Genomic DNA, 26,051 nt, shown 5'->3' with positions numbered 1-26,051 from the left:
CACATCTCACTATTGGATTATTGATATTTTTCTTATTGATTCATAAGAGTTCTGCATGTAGTAATTAAATAAGCCTTCATTGCACATTCGAGTTACTAATATATTTTCCAGCATGGTGTTTGTTTGACATCGTTTATCTCTCTCTCTCTCTCTCTCTATATATATATATATATATTATACACACACACATTATTTTTTTTCCATAAAGAAATGTTTAATTATTATATATTTAAACATAAGAGACCTGTCCTTTATAGCATTTGAATTTTGCGTGTTGCTTAGAAAGGCCTTACGCATTCCCGAGTTATTTTTAAAAACTGGTCTGGTACTTTCATGATTTGTTTTTATGTTGGAATCTTTGATTCATCTGGAATTTATTTTGGCATAAGTAGTGGCCATGTATTCAGCTTTGTTATTTTTTTTCCGAAACAGTTCACCAGTTGACCCAAAGAATAATCCATCCTTTTCTCATTGTTCTAAATGCCATCTTTATCATATACCAAATTCCCATAAATATTTACATTATATCTGATCTCTCTTCTGTTCTGCTAATTTGCCTGTGTATTCCTGTGTTGATACTGGTTTATCTTAATTTCCTTTGCTTTGTAGTGTATTTTAACATCTGAGTTACATGGGGACCTCCTCTTTATTCTCTTTCTACTACAATTTTCTTGTGAATTCTCGTAGGGTTATTTTTCCATAAAAAGATCCGAAGCCGTAGAATCAGTCAACTCTCCTTCCAGAAAAATTATCTTACTATTTTATTGAGATCAGATGATTTTATAGATTAATTTAGGAAGAAAAGACATCAATACAAGAATCGAGATCTCCTGACTCTAAAATGTTCTCTATGCACTCTTGACTTCCTTACATACACAAATAAGATTGAATATTCTTCAATGGGAAGAATTAAGACAGCCCTTATACAAACAGTAAAATTAAACCATCTTTTTCCAGTTATCTCTAACTGGGAAGCAAACCACACCAAAATTTAATGGCTTAACACAACCATTTTATTACCTCTCTCGGCTTTTGTGGGCTGGGAATTCAAGCAAGGATCTATTGGATGATTCCTCTGCTTTTATGTACTGTTAACCAAAGATACTCAGTAATAGTCAGCTGGTGGCTGGGCTGGTCTAGAGGTAGTCACACACCTGACAGCGACGCAGAGATGACAGGAAGGCTGAGCTCAGCTGGGATTATTTCTAAGAGTACAGAGATGTGGCCTCTCTGGCACAGCAGATTTGGAATAGTTGGAATCAGCGATGGTGCCTCAGGACCCAAGAGCATGTGTTCCAGTTGCAGAGAACACACAGGGAGGCTGCGTGAATGTTTACGCCCCAGCCTCAGAAGTCACACGGTGTCTCTTCCATCATACGCTGTTGGTCAAAGTGGTCACAGGTTTACCCACCTTCAAAGGGAGAGGACATCTATCCATCCTCACCTCTGGGTGGGAAAGAGTCAAAGAATTTGACCATGTTTTAAAACCACCATACCTTCTGTTAGCAGAAACCTAGACAATTTTCTCATTACAGTACTTTAGTTACTCACGGACTTTTCAGCAATCTTCTACTTCTCTCATTTCTGCCTCTGGAAACACTGACATGATGTAGAACTGGAAAGTATTTAATTTTTGAAATGAAATTTCCAGTTGAGTTTCCTTCTTTGCCCAGGTAACAAGGGGGCAGCCACCCCCTGAGCATGACCTTTGCTTTCTCTGCCCATTCTTTCTGCTACCTGCTCCTGGCTACCTGACCGCTTGCTGCTGTCTACCAAGGGGTGGCAGGGGCAGAAAACTTAACTGTAGTTATCTGTTTTAAAAACCTCATTCTTTGGCAGCCATTTTGCAGAAAGATTGAAAAGAAATTAAAATGAAAGCAAATGTTTTCAGAATTACTTGTGAAACTCAACCAGTTATTAGAAAGGACACCAGAACTAGCTGTTCTTTCTACCCAAATAAGGGGCTTTATTTCAAAGACCCGTAAAGACATGACCCTGTGTACTTTCATAAATCGTCCTTGTCTCTTCTCAATCCCAGTGACAAAAATATTTATTGAGGATCTAATTTTATATATGTTTGTTATTATATTTAACCTTAACAGCAATTCAAGCAGAGGGGGGGGGTGGTTATGCCCATATTTATAACCCAAAACACTGCTGTTCAGAGTGATAAACAGAATTGTCCAAGAGTCGCAGAGCTAAAACGTCACATAGCTTATTTCCCCACGTCCTCGCAAAGCAGAATGTAGCCCCCTTACCAACAGCATCAGTACCACCTGGGAAATTGCTGGAAATGCAGACCCTCAGACCCCAGCCCAGACACGCTGCATCAATAGCAGACTTTTAACGAGACTCCCCGGGTGATCCACATTCATCGTCAAGTTTGAGAAGCTCTGTCCTGGATCCGGTTTTGCAATGTCCTTGAGTACTGGAATCCCGGATCTGAAACATACTGATGCCCGAGTTCCTTTTTCCTTTTTCAGTTTCAATTTAATCGGTCTGGAGTGCAACCTGAGTATCAGGGTTTTTCAAAGCCCAGGTGGTCAGAATAGACAGCAAAGCTATTGTAGAATCACTCCTTATGTACCTCACTTGGTACTAAGCTTATCCTATATCTTGTATGATTGTTTATCACCATTTTCATATATGTTCTGTGTCTCCAACATGAATATATTTTATATATCAGTTTTCTTTCCGGGGTACTTTCTTGCACAAAATAAGTACTCAGTGACATTTGCTGCTACTGCTGTGGTTAAAAATGGTGGTTTAATTGCTCTGCTATGGGCTTGGGCATCAGTACTTTTGAAAAAGCGCCTCATGTGATTCTTTTGTGCAAATCAAGGTTGAACACCACTGGGTTGGCTCCTACCGCTCCAGCTGATGGTTGCTATGGAGAAATTGGGGTGGAGGTGTGCCAAATGTTCTGATTTTTAAAAATGAAGTTTAAAATCTAGACTTTTATAATGTGTTGTTCAACAAATTTATAGTTTTGAAAAAAAAACACCAAAAAATTGTGTGCAAGTAAAACAGACCACATCTGCAGACTGCTTGTGTGTGTATGTGTGTGTAGTGTGTGTGTGTGTGTGTGTGTGTACCTGTGAAGGGATATAGAAAGCTCAATAGATTTAAGGTCACTCACTTGACAGTTCATGACTCTTCAAAGTCTGATTATTATAAATGCCACTGCTACCGCTGTTTGGAAAAAAAAACACACCACATCGTTGCATAACCACCCTAGCTTTAAAAAGAGTCATTGTATGATTTCTGTCAATGTGTATAACACACAGACCAAACTAGAGATTGTCAAGGCTTGGATAATAATAGTCTGTGCCTAATGTTCTGTTCAATGCAACGCCTAGAAGTGCCAACAGAACCGGGGAACAACAAGAGGGGACGCGAGGCATTTTGATGTTCTGAAAAGAAAAGCATTGTGTCAGAGCGAGGTGCTATTGTCTTGATTTTCACCCACTGTCTGAGCACCGTTTAGCAATGAAGCAAACCCAAGGAAAGCAGACCCAAGAAGAAAAGCTGGGACCAGAAATAAAGGTGTGTGAAAAAAAGCACCATAGCCAGAGGAGAAGTTTCCCATCTGGTTTCCGCACTGCTGATAGCTCTGTAACCCTAGACCTGTTTGCCTGAACTAATAAGCAGTGAGAGCTTCTACTGAAGCAAATGCAGGGGGTTCAAGTATGGGTGGGGGGTTTGAGCCACACAGTTGATGATGTTTTGAGCAAAATGGATGTTGAATTTGCTGGTGCCAACACCTTTTGATGATGATGATGATGATGATGATGATGATGATGATGATATGTGTGTGTGTGTGTGTGACAGAGACAGAGAGAGGGACAGATAGGAACAGATGGACAGAAAAGGAGAGAGATGAGAAGCATCAATTCTTTGTTGCGGCACCTTAGTTGTTCATTGATTACTTTCTCATATGTGCCTTGACCGGGGGCTACAACAGAATGAGTAACCCCTTGCTCAAGCCAGCGACCTTGAGCTCAAGCTGGTGAGCCTTGCTCAAACCAGATGAGCCCACGCTCAAGCTGGCAACTTTGCATTCTCAAACTCCGGTCCTCCGCATCTCTGTCCAACACTCCATCAACTGTGCCACTGCCTGGTCAGGCACCTTTTGATGACTTAACTGGAAGGTGCAAGATGACAGATGACCCCCAAATCTAACATCAACAGCCTATATACTTGCATTTGTCTCATGATGATTATGGAGCCGGAGGCAGTATCAGCATCAAAATAAATAATAATAATGATGATGATGATGGTGATGGTGATGATAATGGTACTACCACTGATGATAATAATAATAATAATAATAATAATAATAGATATCATCACCAGATGCTTATGATGAGCTGTGCACTGTGTTAAATGTCTTACATGTCATATCTCATTGATTCTTAACACAATGGTCACACTGATCATTTTAAACTATAAGTAAGATCTTAATCTCCTTGCTTTAAAACCTTTTTGTGGGTCCCCTTTTAAGAGGCAAAGTCCCTTACAAAGACTGCAAAGCATTACATCCATCCACTGTCCACCTCCCTTTTCTACTCATTATCTCTATGACCTCACCTGCTACTCTTCCCCTCTCCTCATCCATCCCATCTAATCTCCAGAAACTTCTGCTACTCCTCAAACACGAAGCCTTTGCACTGTGTCCCCTAGGTGGGAAACTCTTCTCCCACATGTCACAAGTGTTCCTGGCACCTTCTCAGTGACGCATTCTCAGATTAATCTGTTTCAAATTGCGTCTTCCCATTCCTATACTCCTTTATTCTTTTATTCTTTCCAAAGCACTTACTGCCTCTGACATCCAATATTTTACTTCTGTATTTCTTTTACTGTCTCTCACCCACTAGACTGTAAGTCTCCAGAAAGCAGAGGCTATCTTCTATTTTGTCCATTGTTGTATCTTCAGTGCCTAGAAAAATGTCAGGCACATAGCTGGCACTCAATAAATATTTTTACATTGAATAAATTAATGAATTCAATCCTCACCAAGATGGGGGCTATAATTATTTTGCTTTAACAAATGCTGAGTATGAAATTTACTTAAAAATATTTTTTAATTAAAATATTTTTGTATTGATTCTTTTAGAGAGAGGGGAAAGGATTGAGAGAGAGAGAAAGAGAGAGAGAGAAATTGATTGATTTGTTGTCTCACTTATTTATGCATTTATTGGTAGATTCTTGTATGTGCCCTGACCGGAGATCGAACCCACAACCTTGGTGTATTGGGACAACACCCTAACCAAATGAACTACCCAGCCAGAGCCTGAGTATAAAGTTTAAAAACTGTTGCATTTTGACACCAAAAGTTATAAAAATTCATGACCTACTCTGTTGCCATTTTAACACTTTTGGGCCTTTCTTGGGAAATGATTAATGCAATGGTTAAAATCTAAAAGTGAAGCTATTTTGGGTACAGTTGGGACTAGAGTAGTCAGTGAGAAAATGAGGGAAAAACTCCCAAGTTAATGACTTTTGTTTGTTATAGTTAGAGTACTTCATTTTTAGAGCAGTTGATACTATTTTTGAATGATCATTTATTTATTGAGGAGATGGGCCTTCTGAAGTATGATGGTGACAGGAAATAAATCAAGGTTTAGCAAGACATCTTTCCTTGGGGTGAGTAAGTCAAGGGCCACTTTGGATCTTTAATTGCTTAAGAATTTCATCCAGTGAGTGCCGGCCACAGGAATTTAATAGTCCAACGACATCGGAGGACATTACCAAATGTAAGGCACACATCCTCAGGACTCTCAAAGGCTTCTGCAGAGAATGTACTAACTCAGGTTTTAAGACCACTCTAACATTCCCTCATCCAAGAACAAACTGGATGGAATTCAACTCGTGCCACACACAGGATGCCTGAGCTGGCTGGATGTGCCTGAGCCTTGGGGGCACTCAGTGAATATTAAGCAATCTCGAGCCTGAGTTTTCAGTGGGTCAAAGTGCTCAGTCCATAAGCCATTCATCTGTATGGTCATTGGCCAAACCAAAGTGAAGTTCAAGGGGAAAAAAAATAAAAGATGAACACGTTTTCTCTGGAAGAAGAAAAGAGAAGAAAGAAAGAAAGAGAGAGAGAGAGAAAAAGAAATGTTTCAAATACCTTTTGAAAATTGAAAAGAAGACACATAAGCAGAAAACAGGTTTTGGCAACTAAGTAATGAGCTTGCTGTTTTTTAAGTCCATAGAACAATTTTAAACACAAGAGATCCGTTGGTGTCTGGACATTGTAAGCTCACTAATTGCGAATAATAAATTTTAGGATTTCCAGAAAAATCATGTACATACATTTTGCTAGTGGAAAAGTCTAAATTTCTATGCCAAGATTAAAGGAATTAAAAAAATGTAGCATCATTCTGTCTTCTAATATACAGAAATACCTTAAACAATTTGAGATTATTTTCCATTCCTTCCATAAATCCTTAATTATCTATTTTGTTCCTAAAAATGGATAGAGACAGGGAAGTAACATAAAGTTTAATCCATGTATCCAGAATAGCTGCTTGAACTGCAAACATGCAAGTTCCACTTAAGCCTCAATGAAAGCAAATCAATATTGTGTTCAGTTGTAAAGACCTTGTACTCTTAACGCAGATGATTGTTTATTTAGGGCTACTTGGCAAACCAATATTTGAAAAGCATATGATGGTAGAAAAAATAACCCAGGGAGGAAAAAAGAAAGTTTTGGAAATGGTAACAGAAGAGCATGAATAAAATGTGCTGAGACATATATCAGAGCTCAATTACACTGAAGTGTTCCTATCAGTATCCTGATGTATTACAACTGCCTGATGTATTATTGGAGTGTTAACTTGATCGTGCCAACCAAAGTAAGGTGACGTAGTGTTTCAGAATGAAAGGAAGTCACTTTTCTAAATGCCTCCTATGGGTCAGGTGTTTCATATTTTAATAATAGTAGCTAATATTCAATAAGAGTCTTTGAGATAGAACTTGCCACAAACGATTCCTAACCCCTACAAAGATCATATGAAGTAGATGTTGTTATCCTCATTTTACAGATGAGAAACCTAAGATATGGAAAAGTGAAATAACTCATGTCACATTACCTATCTAGTAAGCAAGTCAGAATTCAAACCTAGTCCTGATTCAGGAGCCCAAATCTTTCTGCTTTGTCAACTGCCTGAAAACAAGACATAGTAATTGAATGTGACTTATGCTGCTCCCCAGGGAAAGGGCTACTGATAGTGTTCACGGGACAAATTACAAAGATGAAAACAAGCAAATAATTAGCCACTGCAGGTTATTCCCCTTTTTTTGTGTGTGTGACAGAGACAGAGAGAGACACAGAGAGGAACAGATAGGGACAGACAGACAAGAAGGGAGAGAGATGAAAAGTATCAATTCTTTGTTATGGCACCCTAGTTGTTTATTGATTGCTTTCTCATATGTGCCTTGACCGGGTGGCTTCAGCAGACTGAGTGACCCTTTGCTCAAGCCAGTGACCTTAGGCTCAAGCTGGTGAGCCTTGCTCAAACCAGATAAGCCTGTGCTCATGCTGGTGACCTCGGGTTTCGAAACTGGGTCCTCCACATCCCTATCCAACACTCTAACCACTGTGCCACCGCCTGGTCAGGCAGTTATACCTCTTATAGCAAACAGTTAAAAAGTAGGCCTTGAAAAACTCTACGGATATATTTTAAATACTTTTAAAACATGTTGGTGTTGCTTCAGAGAAATAACAAATAGACAAATTGTATCACTTAGCAGTGAGACAATAGCTCAGATATATGCAGATTTTCCACACCAAAATACCCATTTGTCCTAATTTTATTCACTCTAATATCTTATTTTCACATATGAATAGAATGCACTAGAAGTGAAGTATTCTTCATTTCTATCAAATTAGAGCTAAATTCTTTCACTTAAAAACATATTTCTAAGCCCTGTGTTTATAAAAAAACAAAATCATTTACCTGCCACATATATTAGCCTGGCCAATTTTTATCCAGAAGAATTCTTTCCTGCCTTCTTCACCCAGAGTTACTTGAAGGAGTACACCAGGCCCTCAGAGGGCCATTGCATCAAGTTCATTCCCTGTGAACCTGAAAGTGCTCAGGAGCGTGCAGGAACAGGCGGAGGGCAGACAGGCATTCTCTCTGCCCATGTTTGGAAGCTGACACGCTGCACAGTGGAAATGATGAAAGCCACAGAGTTTGCAGCCAACTTTGTGTCACTGGACTTTATAAAAACAAACCAAAGCTTTTCAACTGACTAGAACTGCTTAAACAACATAAATACGTGCCTGCTTGACAAGGTCTCTGGACGGTTTACTCCTCGGGCTGTAGATAAGATACTTTGTAAAGAGCAAATCCTTGAACAGCCATTATTATAAAACTGATTGTTACTTTGAGAATCACAAAGAAATGTGGCCATGGTCAACAAGCGGATCAATTAGCACATGGGGAGTCTAGAAAAATTAATTAGATTTTCTGAAAGAAACCTTAATTCTAGTTTTAAGAGTTTGAACTTCAAAAGCTTAAATATTATGTGGTACAATTACTTTATAGGAGTCTCGCCTAATAACACAACTTCTACTTTTTATGCCTCACATTTTCTCCTTAGTGGCAACTTATTTTTATAAGGAATCTGGAAGCTCATAAGAAATAAAAAATTCATCTAGAGTATATTTTTCTCCTCATCAGCAATCTGAGTGCACTGGCAAAGCAAAATAAAGAAACTTCAAGTACCTTTAGTCATACTTGGTAAATTTAGAAAAGAAGGAAATAAGCTCTAATAAGGGATATTTTGACCTAAACCACATTTATTGGCTAAAAAACCTGTGTAATACATTGGGAAAATCAGAATTATTTGTTTACTTGGCTAGTTCCAATATTAATCAGTTGGGCTAGCTATGAGTTATTTGCATATTAAAACTGATTATTGCTTTTTTCAAACTAAAAAGCAAAACATGAGTGACAAGTATAGGTATACTTCAAGTGGGATGAAATACTTAAAACTGGAAATGACCTTGGAAAATCAGACCATGGAATTACACCTGCAGAGTCTCACTCTAATCTAGATGTGTCCGTCAATGCAGAGATTAGCCCCAGAGGACAACTCTATCTAGTTCCTGTTTTTTGACAGTAGCGAGATACACGATGTCTTAATGGGACATATTGGATCAAGTACCCTTGAGTAAGAGCTGACTCTATCCATACCGTCCTAACTGTAGCCATTATCACACCTGCTGGTAACTTGGACAGAAGTGCCAATCTAGATTAGAGCTGGGTGAATTGAGCAAGCCAGAGAGTTCCTCTTCCACTTCACCTTTACCCTCATGCTTGGGGAAAGTCATGGCCAAGTGGCTGCAAGGGTGGCAGTGAGAAGCCAAAGCCAAGCTCTGCTGCTTGCTTGCTTTGCCCATATTTTTGCCCACCAGACTCTCTGTCTTCTGAAAGCATGTGTGCGCCGATCTCATGAAGGATTCAGAAGTTATTTACACTGCTGTTGATCAGGTCTTCAGTGCCATATCTATTTTGCCTGCAACTACCACACTATAACTGTGTCCAGAGCACCAGTTTTCAGCCAGGGACTGAGAATATAAAGCTGACTCTGAGGGAGAAGTTCTCACTTCCAAAAAAACCTTTCAGCTTGTTGGGAGGAAGGGCATGGAACTACAGTATTCCAGAACAATGAGAAAGGGTAAGGGAAGAACTCAATGAAGAAGGAGTGAGCATTTATTTGCACATGTGAGGAGATCAGTGAAGCCTTCAAGGTCAGAGAGATGGTTAAACACTTGGTCAACTCAGAGAAAGAAATGGGGAAACACTTTCATATGTCAAATTAAGATTACTGTGCAAACTGCAGCCAAAGGAAGAAATCCTGTGGTCTTTATCCACCACATTGGGATGATCAGGGACAAGAAATAACTATCCCTTGGGTTTATTTCCTCCTAGGGGACATACCACCACTCAAGCTTGATATATTCAATTACTGTATAGAATAGAAGCCTAACCTTAGGATTGGGTTCTGACTGACTACTGGGGTGTTCAAGCCATGCTATGCCATTTAGAACTGAGAAACAGTGGATAAGTTGTTTGAGTTCCTGTTTTCTCATCTGCAACAGGGATACTAAGGCACAAAACACGCTTTGAAGATTTCTTCCTCTGTTGGATATTTTGAAGGACTTCCTTCAGCAATACAACTATATAGTTCACAACAAGCAAAATGTTTGAAGTTCTGCTGGGCTTGCAGGAAATCTCAGAAGAGGTGTGATAAACAAGAAGAGTGAATGGTGAGCAGAGTAGTAAACTGCTACTGACCTGGAGCCATGTGTTGAACTAGGGCTGGGATCAGAAGCATTGCCTGAGGCTCAGTACAAAGAGGGTGTTACACACAAGATCTACTTAAGCTAAAATCCTTAAAGGGACCAGAATAACCTCCGGCTAGCACAAAAACAGCTGGAGAGCTGTATTTGTTCAGTAGACAAGTTTACTGATCCCTGATAGGAGATAATAATAATGTTTAACAGATGCAATTGCTTAACAACTTATAGAATCTTTCCTATACATTATTTAATTTGATCCTTATAGGAGTAAGGTAAGCCAAAGGCAGTGTACCACTAATAAGACATGAATTACCAGAAAACTTCATGTTAATTATAAGCCAAAGAGTAGATAACAATGGTTCATAGAAGGAAGGGTATGCTGTGGATACCCAAAAGTTGAGAAAAAGTTGATTGAATCTGCCACTGCCAGCATCGATGGAACCATCCACAAAAACTGAGTAAATTGTTTCAGCCTCGCCATGTCCAGTTTCCTTTCTTCCATGTATATCTGCCCTTTACTGCAGAAGCCAATAAAAGCTGTGGTTCAACACACTGCTGATGGCCACTGTGATCGCACTGTTTGCCTGCAATGGCCAAGAATAGAAAATTCACATACACCTGAGCTGGCAATGTACAAGCGCTGCCCACTTTGTAGGTACAGGAACAACTGTACCTACAAAGGTTAAACTTGCCTCTAAGCAAGTTTAACATAACACTTCAGATCTGGATCATAGTTTCAGAAGTTCCCTGATTCCACCCTTCCATTTTAAAGTGGAGTGTGGAAAGTTCAGAGAGGACAGATCAGATTATAACCAGCGATCATGTATTAGTCGAGTATATCAGGCACTGTAAACATGACTTCGAGATTCCTTTCCGCTGATCATAATCCTATAAAGACAGGAGCACTGGCCGTCACAGACAAGTGCCCACGCAGGAAGGAGAGGGAGAAAGGTGGAGTGGGAGGAACAAACGAAACCCTATCTACCATGTGAGACACGAGGGCAGACCCTTTGCCTGCTACATCTGATTTAATTATCATGAGTCCGTCATGGGGTTTTATTCTCATTTTGCAAAGGAGGAAATGGAGATTGAGCCATGCATCCCACGCTTGCTGACTAGGTTAGGTGGGAGGGCTGGGGTTTGAAGTCGGGTATCTCGTGGCTTCAGAGCGCCTTTTATTGCACATGGCTTCCACAGTGGGGAGTCAGGCATTTGGGGAACAGCTGCAGAAAGGAAGGATGAGCAAAAAATAAGTAAAATCTACTTCCATTGGAAGAGGTTAAAAGATGGAAGTCTACCCATGTGTTTGAAGCTAGGGCTGGAGCCCTATTTTACCTCCCCGGCTGGGTCACTCCCCTCTCCTCTAAACAACACACTATTCTTCAAGTCGCCATCATAAAATGAAACAAACACATTCTATGTTGAACTAAAATTTTTACTTTTACCAAACAAAAACATTTTCACCTCATAGTGCACAATCTGTTGGACTGTTTTAAATTTAAAACACAAATAAAAACTCCCAGTCTCACATAGCACGACAGAACTGAAAAGAGTAAAATCCTGTTACTCTGACGGGATAATCATTAGCTAGCATTGTTGGTTTTGAATCTATTTCAGTGCTACCGAGTAGTGCCCCAAGGGTTGGAAATACAAACTGCACTCCAAACACTGAACATCATTCAAACCTCTAGGAGCTAACTCTGCAAACGAGCACGGAACCTCTGGAAACTCACACGTGCCGCTGACTCCACTGTGCCAGGGCCGACGGGACAACTGGCGGTTCTCCAAATGAACTTTCATGTGAATTTAGAGGTTTATTAGAAAATAAGTAATAAAAATGTGCTCATTTGATGTAGAAATGTATCATGACCATGCAACAGAATTGCAGCAACTCTTAGAATTTAGGTCAGCAGAATGTATTTTTCAGGGGAAGTGTTTTATTACCGAGATCGTTTCGAACAGGGCAGGATGATAATAAAAAGCCAATTTATTTTGTGTAGGTTTTATTAGTGTTTTAAAATCCTCAGCAGAATGTATGCTCCTCCCCCCTCCCCCATTGTCTGTAGTGCCTGAGATAGACAGTCCCTACCATCTCGCCCTTGGAATGCTTCTGCCCTGGAATCTTCATTTTGAAAAAAAAAAAAAAAAAGAGGATGGATGACTCTTATTTCTGACATGCTCCATTACTTCCCAATGACCTGGGCTCCTGCTAGAGCTCCACGGTCACTGGTTTTGTTGTGGGAGTGTCAAGATGGTCAGGGAAGGGTGTGTGTGATGTGTGCATGTGAGGATACACCAAGAGCAGAAGGAAAAGATTCTTCATCATGGAACGCACCTGTTAGTGTAGCTAATAATTCACAGAGTGACTACCTGGTGGAAGAACAATGCTCTACTATTCCAGAATATTCTTTAGTGGCCCCACGGGTCTAGAAAAAGCCCCTCTCCCCAAACCAAAATGGATAATGTCAGGGAGCGCTAGGGAATGTCACCAGGTACAATGTCATGCTTAAGACACCACATCACCACATCTCCTCAATGCCAGTTTCATTTCTGACAAATTTAGACTGGCGCCCAGGCCTCAAGCTGGGGGATGGCTTGATTTGAATTTAGGCCACTCTGGTGTCAGCTTCACTACATGGCTTTGCTGTACAAGATCCTAATAAAGTCATCACTTGAATTTAGGCCATGTTACCATTTGAGTCATTCTTTGAAGACATTAAATTGAGCTCTGTTTGCATATAATTTTCACAAAAGCCCCTGAAAAGAAAGACTATTATTAGCTCCATTTGATGGATGAAGAAGCAGAGGCTTAGGGAGGATACAAAACTTGCACAAGATCGGAGAAACAGTAGGTTATAGAGTTGGATGTCCAAGACAGTTCTAATTCTCGAGTCTATTCTGAGCAATAGAGGGCTTAAAAATTCTATGTAGGATAGATACAATTCCAAAGTCATAAATTTAGCTTAAAAATAAAGTGCTAAATATAAGGTACCCCACCACTCATGAAAATATTTTTACCCAAGAACCCTAGAGACTCCAGACATAGATCAGAAGGTCAGCCAGAGTCTTGGGCCACAAAAAAGAGAAAGGTTAAAACTGAATGTACAGGCCCTGGCAAGTTGGTTCAGTGAAGGAGTGTCGGCCTGGTGTGTGGACGTCCAGGGTTCAATTCTTGGTCAGGGCACACAAGAGAAGCAACCATCTGCTTCTCTACCACTCTCCTTCTCTCTTCTCTCTATCTCTATTTCTCTCTTCCCCTCATGCAGCAATGACTCTGTTGGAGCAAGTTGGCCCCAGGTGCTGAGGATGGCTCCATGGTCTCACCTCAGATGCTAAAATAGCGTGGTTGCCAAGCAACAACCCAAGATGGGCAGAGCATCACCTGGTAGGGGGTTTGCCGGGTGGATCCTGGTCAGGGTGCGTGTGGGAGTCTGTCACTCTGTCTTCCTGCTTCTCACTTAAGAAAAAAACAACAAAACAAAACCAAAAAAACTGAATGTACAACTACTGAGCATAAGATAATTACTATTATGTCTTCAATTGAAATGTGAAGAGGATGATGTTCTTTGAAGTAAACTTGGTAGAGATTTTGTGCTATTCTCTTAATTATTATCATTTGTCTGTCACCTGCTTTATTTGCGAAATTTTTTTTAAGTTCAATGTGAAAGCCCCTGTAGAAATTACCAGCAGTGCTGAGATTATCCATGACCACCCTTTCACCCAAATCCTCGTGCTGATGGATGAGTGTTGTCCATAAAGTCAGAGACTGTCTAGCTTCCTGCACCTTCCTTAAGGAGGAAGCTAGTCGCAGCTCCTTACTTGTGTTGTCCTCACAGCAATATCAGCAGAAGCATCCTCAGGCTGGCGTCAGGGCACTTTGGAAGCTGATGCCCAACAGAAACCCTTCAGTACTCAGTGGTCCTAAACCTTGAAAGTGCTAGAGGCATTTGTGCTTTGTTTGTCTGTAGCTCCATTTTAAAGAATGGCTTTAAAAACATTTCAAGGTAGTTCAACGTACGTTTGATATTCATGATTCTTTAAAAGCATACATAATGTTGTGCTTATAAGATCTCACGTGAGTGACATTTTATCTGTTTCTTGAAGGAAAATATAGGTTTAGTTCATGTTCATCGTGCCCTTCTCTGTCTGCCCAATGAACACCGTAAACCAGTGGTCCCCAAACTTTTTACACAGGGGGCCAGTTCACTGTCCCTCAGACCGTTGGAGGGCCGGACTATAAAAAAAACTATGAACAAATCCCTATGCACACTGCACATATCTTATTTTAAAGTAAAAAAACAAAACGGGAACAAATACAATATTTAAAATTAAAAACAAGTAAATTTAAATCAAGAAACTGACCAGTATTTCAATGGGAACTATGGGCCTGCTTTTGGCTAATGAGATGGTCAATGTGCTCCTTTAATTGACCACCAATGAAAGAGGTGCCCCTTCTGGAAGTGCAGCAGGGGCGGATAAATGGCCTCAGGGGGCCGCATGTGGCCCACGGGCGTAGTTTGGGGACCCCTGCCGTAAACAATAGTGTTACCACTTCCACTGGCATCCATTTGTATTTTTGGGTGTTCTTTCACATACTTTTGGACTCCCACAACCAACCTGGGAGACATACAGAGTAGGCATTGCCTTCCATATTTAATAGATGATTAAACTGAGGTTTAAAATGTTTAGTAGGAGTGCTGGGTCTGTCATTCAAACACTTCTACTCTATAGTGTGCTGGTAAAAACAGCTCTCAAAAAAAGAAGCCCTGATTTATAGCTGATTTTCATTTGTAAATAATCTCCTCCACAGCCACTGTCAAAATACCGACACGATGTTACTTCCTGCAGAGTTGGGGAGACTTGTGCAAAGCTGCCTCTCTCGCAGCAGTACAGGCTAGCTCCAGCATACCCGGGATCCTCCACGTCCTAATTCAGTGTTCTTTATATGCTATCAGATTAAGTGCATATGCTATTAAATAAAAACAAGTGTCCAGCCCAAGGTACTGGAGAGGAAGCCTCAAGACTGTGATGCAGAGTTCCGGGAGGGAGAATTCAGCCATAGGCATTTCTTCCGCATTCACCAATATGCTCCTGTTTTCATGACCCTCCCCGGGCTCCAACCGAGTGGACAGAGAAGCTGTCCCGGAGGTGATGCAGGGATCACTCTGTCTACTGAAACGAGTCAGAGATCAACAGCTCCTTTCAATCCAATCTCATCAATACAATATCTTTTAGCCAAAGATCTCGGCATTTTCCATTCTGTCTGACCATCCCCATTTTATAGATAGGGGACGCCAAGGTTGCAAATCAAACGACACGCTCCAAGTCATGTGGTTTGACTGGATCGTGATTAGGGGCTTTACCACTGCACCGGAATGGCTCACCCAGCACTATGAAAAACAAAGATTGCTGGAAAAGTGCAACAGGAAGGGCAAGACACCCATGGGAAGCAATACAGGATTTCAGAAGTGGCCATGTTGTGGGCCGACAGACAGCCTGGGCTTGTTTCTGCTGTGCTTTCCAGACTAGGCTCCAAGGAGCCTCCTGAGGGGCCACGGCAGGAGATAAAACCTACAGAGAAAGACTGTGGACCCTCCCATCCGACTGTGAGTTAAAGCATTCACCTGTTTTATATACGTATTGGGTAGCAGATTAATATTTCTTTAAAGAAAGCTTTCTATGACTTAAAAAAAAAAAAAGTTGGGAAATTCCAGCAAAGATCAAAGTCTAGACTGTTAATTTTCAAACAAGTCTCCTTGATGTAAGATACTGGCTCTCATAAAACAAAGGGAGACTTCTAGCTGCTTTCTTCCCATGATCTGGTGAGATAACATGTGTGCAGACACACTGGAAAGAATGAAGGCGTATGCACACTGGGGTCCACACAGAGCCTTTCCCCCCAGTCTGATCCATTTGGAAAGCCAGTGGACACCCTGCATGGCAACCTCCTTGGTGATTTCTCCAACATACGGCCTCCCAAACAGTCTGGACACTCCAGGCCCTCAGCTGACACCCTGGAGGCCAGCCATGACTCCTGGCTGCCTGAATGAGCACACAAAGGTATCTGCTCTTCTCGCACTTGCTTGGGGTGACTCTAGCTAGCACTGGCCACCCAGACCTCTGATAAGCCCTCTGTGAACACAGACAAGGCAGCTGGAAGTAACGATAAACACACACCGGGCCTTCAGAGTTGCAAACATGCAGTCACCTTATAGTGCCTTTCAGATGGAAAGTAAAAGAAACAAAAGAAAATCATCTTCTCAATTAGCCAAAGTAATTTAACTATATTCAGTCAAAACAAGAGAAATGGGATGTGCCCAATCAAATGGTATAGATTTAATTTGCTCTGCATTATATTAACTCAGGGTCTACTCAGAACAAATATTTAATATTTTTCTGAGACCACATTATAAGCAAACAGGTAAAGATAGACTTAAACTGAAGCATATTTTTAAAAACAAATATTCATCCTGAAGCTACAATGAAAACATACATAGGAAGAGAATATATATATATTGTTTATTTCTGTTATGCTTCAAAGTATTTAAGTATATGTATGTGTTTATTGTGTATATATACATATATTTTTAATTTTTCCATTACCAGTTTACAGTCAATATTATTTTTTATTTGTTGCAGCTATATAGCATAGTGGTTAGAGATTTAAAAAAAATGTTTTATTTATTGATTTTAGAGAGAAAGGAAAGGGGAGGGAGTGAAAGAGAGGGAGAGAGAGAGAGAGAAAATGAAACATTGATTTTTGTTGTTCCACTTACGTATGCATTCATTGGTTGATTCTTGTATGTGCCCTGACTGGGGATTGAACCCCACAACCTTGGCATATCAGAATGACGCTCTAACCAAACTGAGCTCCCCAGCCAGGGGCAGTGTTTAGACATTTAAATAATTTACCAAGTGATTCTCCCAATAAGTCTAGTATCCACTTGGCACCAAACATAGTTATTACAATATTATTGATTATATTCCCTATGCTGGAAAGTATATTTATAATGGCCTTTCTAAGACCAATGTTGTATAGCTTCTTGTTTGAGTAAAAAATCCTCTTTATTCATATGACAAATAATACAATAATAAATAAATCACAATACAAGAATAAAGTATATGTCACAGCCTCACAACAGTAAACCTACTTTTGCCCCACCTGTAGTGCACCAAGATAAAATGCTTGAATCGCATCGGTTACAAATGAATGTAACACATTGAGAATAGGTGTTAGTGTCTCACTAAGAATTCAGGACACGGGCAGTAATGGAAAATCTTTCTCTCTCTTACCCTCAAAGCTTAAATTTCACCATGCTTGCCAGGCATGTAAAAAGTTAATCTTTAGCAAAGCTGATGTGCTTAAAATAGTTAGTCTATTGTTCTCAACAGGTTATAAACCTGTATTATGAAACTGTTCAACAGTCGAGATACAAAACTCAAATACACAAATTCTTTGGCACACACTTCCTGCCTTGGCTTTACTTTTCTTTTATAAAGGCTCAGATTTTATAACTGAGGGATTAATAAAAAAGGAAGAAAAGTAATGCAGACTTTTATAAGGCAAAGCCAAGTGCTGACAGACATACTTAAAAGTGGCACACATTGTCTCTCTTTTCAATAATAATAATTTTAGATATGGTTGCTTTGCCATATTGAAACACTTCATGTTCAAAGATTTTATAAATGTTATATTTAGCTATATAAAAAAGGAAACTAGCTACTTCACCCAATGTCACTTAATTCTAAATTTGCCTCGTCCCCTGTACTACAACTGTTAGAAAATAACAAGAGTCTGAAAAATATTCTCAACATTATCATAACAAAAAAATTGATATTTTTACTCCACTTTACACACAACCTCAAGCCCAGGGATTTTAGCTCTGCTGGAATTTAAACCAAGATCTTCTCAATTCAAGTCAATTTCTCTTCCCTTTATTTTAAAACTGTTTCCAACATGTGACCATGTCCTCATATAAAAGAAAGTAACAGATAAATATTAGAATTTACAGGTACAGATACATTAGGAAAGGGTTATTAGTTTTCAGAAAGGACTGACCCCAGATTAAGTTGCCAAGTCCCCATAACTCATTTAAAGAGGCTTGAACTTGTTCTCAGTATTTTCAGGAATTTTTCTATGAACATGAAGTAGTCTTGCATATAGAGTCAAGCTTTGGGGAGTGATTGAATTTCTTTGTGTTTCAGTTATGGTATCACAAAATTGGTTTTACAACTGGCTGTAATCGATAAGTGGGCATAAACAATTATAATACTGGGACAAAAATTTAAAAAACTTTCATTGAAAGAGAGAGAAAAAAGAGAGGGAAGAAGGGAAAGAGAGAGAAGCGTCAACTCGTTGTTCCACTTAGTTGTGTACTCATTGATTACTTCTCATATGTGCCCTGACGAGGGATCGAACCTGCAACCTCCGTGTGCCAGGATGATGCTTTATGTACTGAGCCATTCGGCCAGAGTGCCTTGGATAAAATTTTGAAGTAACAGTTCCAGGCACTGGACAACAGACAGTACCAGACTGCGATCCTGGAGAGGAGGGCAACAGAGGAGATAAGCCTCACATTTACCTTGGCTTTCTGCCTAGGGACACTTTTCAAACTGCAGCTCAGGGAAGTGGAGTCCAAACAGTGAGCAGCTGGGTGGAGGAAGCTGAGATCTGGGGGGAAGATACGGCAGGAGTTTGTCTAGCAGTGTATTGAAGAAGAAGCTGCACAAAGAAAGAACTGCAGAAATATGCACAGGGGTTCCCTTGAGTCTTGAGCCGAACGCTAAGCACAGCATGCGCAAAGCCTAGCCAAACACCGTCTGTGAGCAGAACAGTTTCAGAAGGCTGCATGCTGCCAGGAGATGTTGGAATTCCAACGAGCCAGAGAAAAGAGATCTTGCTGAACACTCCCAAGATTCAGTTGAGGCCTCCTAAAAAAGCAATGCTTTAGAAGGACGACTGACGTCTTCAAGTAGGGACCCCTCTAGGTCTGTCCTAACAAAGCCTAAAGCCAAGTTTTGACTAGCTCATATCTGCCAGAAAATTAAATGCCTGCTAGATCAAAATTCACCCCTCTCCAAAGGAAGACAAAAACAGTCAAAAGTTTTAACATTGTCACATTCACGGTGTCCACCATCAAATAAAAATTTACTACACATGTAGTCTGGTTGATCTCTGGTTGGAATGGGATAGTTCAGTGGTTCTCAACCTGTGGGTTGCGACCCCGGTGGGGTCGCCTAAAGCCATCGGAAAATACATAATGCATATTAGGTATTTACATTCCGAATCATAACTGTAGCAAAATTACAGTTATGAAGTAGCCACCAAAATTATTTTTTGGTTTGGGGTCACCGCAACATGAGGAACTGTATTGCAGGGTCACGGCATTTAGAAAGGTTGAGAACCACTGGGATAGTTGCTTCTGCCTGCCTGTTATTACTTCTAGTAACACAAACAGCAAGAGAATCTTTCTTTCTTATGGGGAACGGATTTCATTTGGTTTAGTCAGAGCCCCCCATTCTCACTAGCAGTCAAATGACTAGGAGGAATAGAATGTCTACCTCTTAATCACCGGATGGGCACATGACACAAGTAGGGCCAATGAGAGTCCTCTTTGGGACGTGTTCCCTAAAAATACGGTCCCTCAAACTAGTGTAATTTGAGAGTAAGGGTGCTGATGGTATCACATTTGCGACATGAAGTGAGCCTGCTCAAAGGACGAGGAAGTAGTGATGCAGCCATAATGATGACATCATTTATGCCTTCGGATTTAGTCGTGTCAAAAGGTCTCTGCAAACGCAGCAGAGTGGGATTCAGAAATGTTCAAGTTCTAGATCATTAAGCACTAACAGTTCTGACAGGGCCTTAGATGCATGTATGCTGGACTGTGTAGACTGCGTCTCAGAATGTGAACTTCTCAGTGAGAGAATTAACATTTGATAGCTGAAAATGGATAGTCATGGCTCTTTGTTAAAGAGCTGGATTATCTTGGGTAAATCTCTAACCTTGATCCCCCTCCCGCTCCCATCCCACCCTTTGTAAACTGAGAAGGGAGACCTTCTAGGGCTCTTTCTAGCTACAAAATTTCACGAGCCTATGAAATAAGCAACTTTCCAAAGTCAGCCTGATAACAGGTTAATGCAAATTTATAAAAGTGAGTTGTTCAAGCCAACAAAGGAAGGGTGTAAAATGAGAGATACAGTAATCCAGAGACCAAGCTGAAGAAAAAGCTCTTATGGCTGCCCAATGCTCCAATCTGCTGCTTCTTAGACCAATTTTTCTCCTCTGTGTACAAGGTTGAATTAACCCAATGCAATCATTTAGTAACATGGGCTCAAGGGAGACTCGGTGTGAAGAAGGCACAGACTGAAGTGGGCAAGGGGATTGGTGTTCTCGCTCAGCCTTGCTGTCCCTTGCAGATTTTAAACAAATGCCCTAATGCTTCCTCTGCTTTGTAATATGTAAAATTACACACAATGATTTAGGACTGATGTTATGAATTAGGAGAGGAAAAGAGTGCACAAATATTTGGGTGAATGTAGTAAAAACTATGTTTGTTTGCCGTCTGTATTCATTTGCTAGGATCACTTGTAAGTCCCACAGGGAATCAAGACTTGCTTTCCATCTAAAGGTAGCTCCTGATTTGTTTTAATGAGAATATAGGTTATTGGGAAACTCAAATTGCATTTGTAAAGAGACAATGCTACTCAACTTTTAGTTTTGTGATCAGGGAAAAGCTAGTTCTTAGCAGAAGTAAGAAGAAATTGTGAATGAAGACAAAGCCATGCCATCTATAAAAATATTGAGTATCTATTTTTATTTTATTTTATTTTTTTACAGAGACAGAGAGAGAGTCAGAGAGAGAGATAGACAGGGACAGACAGACAGGAATGGAGAGTTGAGAAGCATCAATTATTAGTTTTTTTGTTGCGCATTGTGACACCTTAGTTGTTCATTGATTGCTTTCTCATATGTGCCTTGACCGCAGGCCTTCAGCAGACTGAGTAACCCCTTGCTCAAGCCAGTGACCTTGGGTCCAAGCTGGTGAGCTTTTGCTCAAACCAGATGAGCCCGCGCTCAAGCTGACAACCCCGGAGTCTCAAACCTGGGTCCTCGGCATCCCAGTCCAATGCTCTATCCACTGCGCCAATGCCTGGTCAGGCTTGAGTATCTATTTTTGAACCTGATGGCCCCTCAGTTTCTCAAGGCTGAGTGACAATACTCAGTATAATGGCCATCGAACCTTTCATCTTTAAAAAGGGAAAAGTTGACAAAGGGCTTTAAGGTGACATGAAGGAGATGCCACAACTAGGAAATATGTGAACTGAGAATTTTGAACTCAAAAACTTACTATTCAACACGTATGAATTTTTTTCCCTACTGGTAGATACTATTCTAGGACATTTATTTTATTAATAAAAATTTTGCTATATCAATTTTATTTTAACTTGACTTTTTATAAAGGATAACAGAATAAATCTAGAAAAAAAGAGATAAGCATAAAGAAGATAACAAAATTTCCCAAAACCCTGTTACCCAAATATAACTTTTAAAAATTGAGTATATATTTTTTCAGTCTTTTGTTTTTCTATTTGTTTTAATGCCAGAATCATTTGAAAAAATTTTCTGATCTTCTTCTCACTTAACCTTTATAACAACTCTATGAGGTGGGTCATAGTCTTTATAGATGAGAGGTACATAGCCTGCCTAGCTTGAAAGCACTACCCTGCCTTAGCACTATACATACGCATTTACGTGTTCATTTCTACATCATGTATGTGCACATTTTTATAATTGGACACTAAATGTTCTAACGATACATAGTATTTTGTGATTTATATTTCTCACTTAGAACATAGCAAGCGAAGTTTCCCAGTTAAGTCACAGCCACAAGCTGAGAGATAAGAAAGGTCAACTGCTATTTGTCAGGTGTTGAGCTCCAAGAAGGGTGAGCCAAGGGTACAAAAATCTTGAGAATGTTTTCTGACATGAAAAGGAACCCACACGTCAAGCCAAGAGAAACACCCGACTCAGAATCCTTGAAGTGGAAAGGCTTTGGAAGCTATAATAAAATGTATTTGGGTGTTTGATTATTATTTCGTTTGTCTGAGCTGCTGTCTCCCCTCTAGGAAGGGAAAGCATTATAAGGTAATTCCTACTCAGCCTGAGGATTGTATGACAAGTCTCCATAGTTCAGAAAGGTGATTCAGCACCTTTCTACAGCTCTACTCTGCTCTACAATGCTGAACACAGTTAATGAAATTTTTTTTATAAATGTGATACATAACTCCTAAGCTTCATCATACAGTTCTCTGAGTGATAAGTCAGTGTGGATCCTCACTGATTCCTGCAACTCAACAGTGCGCAACAAACTAATTCCTGTTCTCCTTAAACCATGCTGTTTCAAGTTCCCTCCACACCTCTTTTTTTTTTTTTTAAATCACTGTTACCACCATTATCCCAGCTTCTCTTATAGAAAATTTGGACCCTTTTACTCTCCCCTCTTCACTCCTCTCTCCTATCCTAATACATCAAATTCTATCAATTCTTACTTTTTGATATCTTGGCATTGGCCTCTTCATTTACTGATCCACTGTTTTAACCTTGGCCAAGGTCCTTATGACAATCATGATCATTTCATCATAAGAAGCACAGATACAGAAAACAGACTGACAACTGTCAGAGGGGAAGGGGTTAGGGGTTGGGGGTTGTGGGAAAAGGTGAAGGGATTAAGCAAAAAACCCAAATCTCATAGACACAGACAACAGTATGGTGATTATAGGAGGGAGTGGGAGTGGGGTGGAAGAGGTAGAAGATGGTACAGAAGGAATAAATGGTAAGGAAAAGAGACTTGCCTTTAGATGGTGAACACACAATACCATATACAAATAATGTATTGTAGAATTGCACCCTTGAAACCTATATAATTTTATCAACCAATGTCACCCTAATAACTTCAATAAAAAAATTAAAAAAAGTGTGCAGAGTTTTGTTTTTTTAAAAGAAGCATTAGAGGGAAAGAAGCCACTATTAGTAATTCTTCTGGTAATTAGTAAATACCTGATTGTGCTAGGCATACTTACTTACGAAAACACCTATCCACTTTTTCCTCATTTTCACTGTTTTTGAATACTCTTGCCACATAACCATCCCTAAACATAAAGCATAAGCTTCCTGCTAAGATCTTAAAAATCCAATCCAGGTTCATGGTACATTCAGAAGAATGTCCAGATTCCTTAGATCTTTATAATCTGACTGCTTGCTAAAACTCTAAGTTTGCCTCCTCTTAGTCTTTGTTATGACTCTGCTATTTCAATGAAATGATGATAAATCAGCGGTCTCTAAAAATACCAGGTACACTCCATCCACCATGTTTTTGTTTATCCCTTCCTACTCCTCTCCACCACCGAATACCGATTCCTTTCAAGTCCATTTCACTTTACATGCCAGCTCTAACTTCTTAACCATACCTTCTTATGAAGGTATTCAAAATATATTATTGTATTTTTTTTATAAATTTTTATTAATTTTAATGGGGTGACATAAATAAATCAGGGTACATAGGTTCAAAGAAAACATCTCCAGGTTATCTTGTCATTCAATTATGTTGCATACCCATCACCCAAAGTCAAATTGTCCTCCGTCATCTTCTATCTGGTTTTTTTTTGTGCCCCTCCCCCTCCCCCACCCCCTCTCCCTCCCTCTCCTCCCCCCATTATTGTATTCTTTACTTTTATATCTGTGTTCCATTTAGACAAATAACAGTAAAAAGAATTTATGCCTTTAAATAACTTCACACCACACAAAATACCCTTTTTTCTATTTTTCTACTTTTGTTGAGATACAATTGACATATTGTATAAGTTTAAGTGTTCAATGCGATTTCATATATGTATATATTGTGAAATGATTACCACAATGAGGTTAGTTTACACATTTATCACTTCACATAGTTGCCTTTTCTTGTGTGTTGAGCATTTTAAAAATCTACTCTCTTAACAACTTTCAAGTATATGATACAGTATTGTTAACTATGGTCACCAGGTTGTACATGAAATCCCTAGGACTTATCCATCTTGTAACTGGAAGTTTTTACCATTTCCTAAAATTCCTGCCTGTGGTAACCACCAATCTACTTTGTTTACGTAAGTTTTATTTTTTCTTTTAGATTCCACACATAAGTGAGATCATATTGTCCTTCTCTAAGTTACTTCACTTAGTACAATGTCTTCAAGTTTTATCCATGTCATTCATCACAAATGAGAGGACTTCCTTCTTTCCCGTAACTGAATAATATTCCATTGTGTGTGTGTGTGTGTGTGTGTAACCATATTTTCTTTATCTAGCATCCTACAGACACTTAGGTTGTTTTCATATCTTGACTATTGTAATTAATGCTGCAGTGAACAAGGGGGTGTAGATATCACTTCAAGAATGACCTCTTGGGCCCTGGCCGGTTGGCTCAGCGGTAGAGCGTCGGCCTAGCGTGCAGAGGACCCGGGTTCGATTCCCGGCCAGGGCACATAGGAGAAGCGCCCATTTGCTTCTCCACCCCTCCGCCGCGCCTTCCTCTCTGTCTCTCTCTTCCCCTCCCGCAGCCAGGGCTCCATTGGAGCAAAGATGGCCCGGGCGCTGGGGATGGCTCTGTGGCCTCTGCCCCAGGCGCTAGAGTGGCTCTGGTCGCAACATGGCGACACCCAGGAGGGTCGCAACATGGCGACGCCCAGGATGGGCAGAGCATCGCCCCCTGGTGGACAGAGCGTCGCCCCTGGTGGGCGTGCCGGGTGGATCCCGGTCGGGCGCATGCGGGAGTCTGTCTGACTGTCTCTCCCTGTTTCTAGCTTCAGAAAAATGCAAAAAAAAAAAAAAAAAAAAAAAAAAAAAGAATGACCTCTTGGAAGGGGAAGCTGAAGCTGGGGTAGTAAGTGTATAGAATAGTCATTGTCAAAAGCAAAAGCTTCAAAAACTCTCTTCTAGAGTGTAGCATAATCTGCACCCTAGGGTTCCTACTAAAAGAACTAGAATATGTCCCTTTCTAAAAAAATAAATGCCACTACGAAATGCTAAATAAAACCACATCAACTAGTATTGTCCATGTCTCCCAGCAAGACCCAGTGATACCCAGTCCTCAAACTTAAGTTCTAAGAGAAAATAAACACATCTCAGAGCAGATGGGATGACCGGTATGGTTCATGAGTACGATATTTGGGAAAAGAAATGATCTAGCTAGCACTTTCCACATTAAATATGAGACAGATAAAAGCAAATGGCATAGCAATTGTGCCAAAAGAAGAAAAAAACATCAGAAAGGGGAAAAGGAAAGAGGGAAAGGTATCAAACAAAGACTGATGAAAAATACATTCTAAAAAAAAAGCCTCAAGAAGCAGAAAAAATAATCTACAACAAATATTTGCATCCTGAAGACATTAAAAAGGATAATTTGGATGAAAGAATAGAGCAAATGAGATAAAAGGATAGTAGAATGACTAGAATAATGAGTAGTAGAGCTCAGGATACAAACTAGGACCAGACCACCACTTCTGGATAAATAATATTTATACATTAGCAGAAAGAAAGGTTGATAAATTTAATTGAATGCATTTTTGGGATCTATGGCCTCAATGGAGATGATTATATATTTTTATCCTTTTGGTAGACAATGCAATGGTATCTTTAATAAACAAAGATCTTTTACAAGTTAAGAAAAAATCATTAGACAGATGGATGAACACTATA

The 26,051-nt window shown here is 39.9% G+C and overlaps 1 protein-coding gene across 12 annotated transcripts in view; it reads right to left on the bottom strand.

The window, feature by feature from the left end:
* Positions 1–26,051, bottom strand: part of THRB (thyroid hormone receptor beta) — a 392,197-nt gene that overhangs the window by 237,099 nt on the left and 129,047 nt on the right. Inside the window, exon 1 of one of the 12 annotated variants that reach the window (XM_066245973.1) lies at positions 7,962–8,006. The exons of the other annotated variants lie outside the window; for them this stretch is intronic. The gene's annotated coding sequence lies outside the window, so the exon portion shown is untranslated. Of the gene's footprint in view, positions 1–7,961; positions 8,007–26,051 lie in introns of those variants that run through there. 12 annotated transcript variants of the gene reach the window in all.

Source organism: Saccopteryx bilineata, chromosome 10 (genome assembly GCF_036850765.1).
Source record: "Saccopteryx bilineata isolate mSacBil1 chromosome 10, mSacBil1_pri_phased_curated, whole genome shotgun sequence".
In the NCBI taxonomy this organism is placed as follows: Eukaryota; Metazoa; Chordata; class Mammalia; order Chiroptera; family Emballonuridae; genus Saccopteryx; species Saccopteryx bilineata.
The sequence above is the reverse complement of the archived record's forward strand: the minus strand, read 5'-3'. Positions and strand labels throughout refer to the sequence as shown.